The following is a 4149-nucleotide window of genomic DNA, read 5'->3' as shown; positions in this document are numbered from 1 at the left end:
TGAAATATTCAGTAGATTGATGTAACAACTAGTTGATCTGTGCAGTTGTTTAGATCTGCGCTTTCTCTGTTGAGGTTTTGCCGAGTTGACCTATCTATTGGAAGATTGGTCCATTAAAATCCTCAACAATTAATGTCTTTGGATCTATGTTGGATTTGAGGGAAAGTAGTGTTTATTGGATAAATTTGGGTGCTCCATTGTTTGGTGAATAGATATTTAGAATTGTAATATCCTCCTGAAGGAGGGATCTCTTAAATAGCTTGTAGCGACCTTCTTTATCTCTTCTCACAAATTTTAATTTGAAGTTATTTTATCTGTTATTAGGATTGTAACTATCAACTGTTTATGGGGGCCGCTTGCTTGGTAGATTTTGGTCCAGACTTTAACATTGAAAATGTTTTTGGTTTTACGGGCTAGATGTGACTTCTGAAGGCACTAGACAGAAGGATCTTGTTTTTTAATCCAACTAGACAGTCTATGTTGCTTAAATGGAGACTTAAGTCCGTTAATATTGAGAGATAAGACTGAGAGGTATTTGGGGGTTCCTGCCTTGTTATCCACCTTCTTGGGGGCCCCTAAACCTGGGTTCTTCCTTTGGTTCTTGGATTCTCAGTTTGGGTGCAGTTTCTTGGCCTTTATTATGGTCTTGTTGGTTTTCTATGTGTAGGACATCTTTAAGAATCTTTTGTAAGGCTGGTTTGGTGGAGATGTATTGTTTCAATTTTTCTTTGCTATGGAAGGTTTTTATTTGGCCTTCAGTTGTGAAGGAGAGTTTAGCTGGGTAGAGTATTCTTCCTTGGTAATTGTTTGATATGAGGGCATGGCATACATCGTTACAGGCTCTTATTGCCTTGATTGTCTCTGCTGAGTAATCTGAGGTGATTCTAATTGGTTTCCCTTTATAGCTGATTAATCTTTTCTCCTTCACAGCTTTAAGGATCTTTTCCTTTGTCTGAGTTGTTCCTGTGTATTATAATTTGACTGTGGGATGTTCTATTCTGGTCTGGTCTATTTGGAGTTCTAAAAGCTTCTTATATCTGAATAGGCCTATCTTTTTGTATGTTTGGGAAGTTCTCTGCTAGGATCCTGTTAAACAAATTTCCTAGACCATTAACTTCTGTTTCTAGGTGCTCCCCTACACCCATTATCCTCAGATTAGGCCTTCTGATGGTGTCTTCCAAGTGTTGGATAGATCTATCATATTTCTTGGATTTGCCTTGGATGGATGTATGTTCTTTCTCTATAATATCTAGGCTGTCTTCAATCCCTGAGATTCGATCTTCTTCATGGTCTAACCTGCTGTCAAGACTTTCTAATTTAATTTTAATTTCTTCTCCTTCTAATTAGTCAGTTTTGATGGCTTCAAATTCTTTGTTGCAGCTTTGTTTTAGATCTTGAATGAACGTCTTAAATTCCTTAATTGGGTGTCCAGTGTTTATTCTGAAATAACTTATTTGGTTTTTTATGGTTTCCTTGGACTTCCATTCCTTCTGTTGGGTTCCATTCAGCATTCCCTTTGTGGTCTCCCTGACTTCCTTCAGCTCTTTTTTAATGGCTCCCATGAATGCCTTTAGTGATCTTTGTGTATTCTCATCCTGCTCTCTCAATTCCTGTATTACTCTTTGCTTAGCTTCCTGATGTTCATGCCATCCTGTTGTTCACTTTGCGTGTTCTCAGCCTGGTCACGCCTTTCCTTCCTTTCTCTTTGAGTATTCTCTATCTGCTCACGCAAATCCTGTATCATTTTTTTGAGTACCTTCCTCACGCTCATGATATTCCTGTATAAATCTTCGGATTGCCTCTTTTCTCTCCCTATCACACTAATACATAGTCCTTTGTAGGTTTTCAATCTTTTCCTGCATTGACCTTTTGTTTGCCTTCTCTCTTTACCTATCATGCTCATACAGAGTCCTTTGTATGTTTTCAATATTTTCATTTATCATGTTTGCCAGCAGTGCACTTTTCCTTTATCTGTTCTGTCTCCTGATTATCATGAGTGGGAGTGAAGATACCCGGACTTGCCATTTTTCTTGTGTTTTTCCAACTTACTCTGCCCATTTGGGATGAAAATAACAACAGTTTTTTGCTAGAACGCTTTCTTAAGGAAAGGATCACCCAAAGTCTGTATTTGCACAGTCAATATTCTGCAGATACAATCTAGTTCAACAGATACATCTATTCAACATTAAACAACTATATATTAATCGGCTGCGAAGAATTTGGTAAACCAGAAATTATTAGGTTTAGGGAGAGATTTGGGTAAACAATAGGAATAGAGTGATGTGGGAAGGTACAGGGAGAGTTAACTGAGTCCTAATCTCAAAGTAGGAAATAAGTTGGATAGGATGAAAGTAGAGAGAGAGAAAAAAAGAAGAAAGAGAAAGGGAAAAAAAGTGACCAAAATGTAGAAAAGTAAAAATTAAAAATATGATGCAGAAAGGAATACAAACTATTCAGAGAAGAACGTGAATATAATGAGAGACGGGGAGGAATATAAAGGAGATGTGAAAAATTTAAAAATAAAAATACTTAAAATATTATATAGGTATAAAGAGGTAGTGGTAATATTAAGGAATTTAAGTCTAAAAGGTTTTGAATTGAGTAATGAATTTGTGGATTAAGTGTGTACACAATGGGGGATAAGGTCTACTAATCGACTACGGGTTTATCTGAGGATGTTCAGAACAACAATTAAGTCACATAAAGAAGAACAAAAGAGAAGAAAAGGTGAAAAGGATAAGAAAAAAGAAGAAAAGATCAGAAGTTCAGTAGAGCTAAACAAAAAACAAAAAGAATTTTTTAAAAGAAAAAGAAAAGAAAGAAATATGCACACACACATATACTCCTAAAATAAAAATTATAAGAGAAAAAAAGTTACTAGAAAAAATTTTTTTCAAAAAATGTAAAAATTAAAAAAAAGTTTCCAAAAACATTTTTTTATAAATGGTACCAAAAAAAAAAAAAAGAAAAAGAAAAACAAAATTTTTGTGAGGGGTAGGAAAAATCATGTATCTCCCTTGTGTCCATAACCAGCCTCAGGTTGGAGTCTCTGGTCTTTTTGTGGTGTTTGATTTTCCTGTGGCTTGGTTGGTTTCTTAAGTCAGTTTGTTTGAACAGGCAGAAAGATGCTCTGCTTTACCCAGGATTTTGTGATCCTCCTCCCAGGTTAGTTCAATGGAAGGGAGATCTGCTTTGAGTATCACAAAAGAGGGAGACGGCTTTTTCCTCAAGTTTGGAGATGCTGTGATGAGGCTAGGTTCTGGGTAGTGTTGAAGCCTTTCAGCAAACAGTAGCTTTTCCCAGGGGCTAGTTTGTGATAAACTCACAGAGCCCAGCCTGGAGTCACTCTCAGGGTTTCTGTTTACTGAATTTCAATTGATTGTCATGGCTGCTAAAGGAGGGGCAGCCTCTGGCTCTGATTACCCAGTGAAGAAAGCCACTCCTGGGGCTAGCGCCTGAGCTGGGTGACTTTTCCCTGGGTGGAGCTCAGTCTGGCAGGTCAGCTTAGATTCTTGTGACCTACTAAATGACTCTAGTTTTCATCCAAGGCTTAAGTTGGAGCTAGCAGCTCCACCGTGCATTGTCAGTATCCAAGATGGAGATCTCCAGTACTGGAGGGTGAGGGATGGCCTTCCCTCCTCTGCTCCCTGAGAAGTATTGAGGAAGCATTATATACACTAAATTTGGAATGATACGGAGAAGATTAACATGGCCCCTGCTTAAGGATGACAGGCAAATTCCTGTCATTCCATTGCCTAATTTGTTAGGAAGTGGAAAGACTTGGGAAATAGATTATGAAGTGTAATAAGCCAAGTCCAAACAAACATAAGTCCCATGGTTTCCCTAATTTTCAATAACTAATATATGTCTGGGATAAGCAGAAAAGGTCAAAAGCTATGTACATATGACCAGAAAAGATTATGTTAAGGTAAATGAACTGAAGTTAGTGACACAAGTGTTTTTTTCTTTCTTGCTATTGTTTCTCACATACGTATAACGTTCAGTATGGTTTTTTTTGTTTCTTTATATGTTCGGACCCCATGTTAAATCACTTATTTTCACTGTATTTGAAGTTGGTGCACCTACATCTTGTATATAGTCTCTTCAAATATTTGGATGGGAAGGAGAAAAAGAAAATGCTTAAATAGG

At 37.2% G+C, this 4149-nt stretch overlaps 1 non-coding gene across 1 annotated transcript; it reads left to right on the top strand.

Moving 5' to 3' along the window:
- The first annotated feature begins 3654 nt into the window (after window positions 1-3654).
- On the top strand, window positions 3655-3764 carry LOC138813061 (U6 spliceosomal RNA). The gene has a single exon (XR_011367708.1). It is a non-coding gene; the product is annotated as a U6 spliceosomal RNA (small nuclear RNA).
- The last annotated feature ends 385 nt before the right edge of the window (window positions 3765-4149 follow it).

The sequence above is a fragment of the Dipodomys merriami genome, unplaced genomic scaffold (genome assembly GCF_024711535.1).
Source record: "Dipodomys merriami isolate MVZ:Mamm:240054 unplaced genomic scaffold, mDipMer1.0.p SCAF_58, whole genome shotgun sequence".
Taxonomy (NCBI): domain Eukaryota; kingdom Metazoa; phylum Chordata; class Mammalia; order Rodentia; family Heteromyidae; genus Dipodomys; species Dipodomys merriami.
Note: the sequence above shows the minus strand (reverse complement) of the source record. Positions and strands in the feature narration are given on the sequence as shown.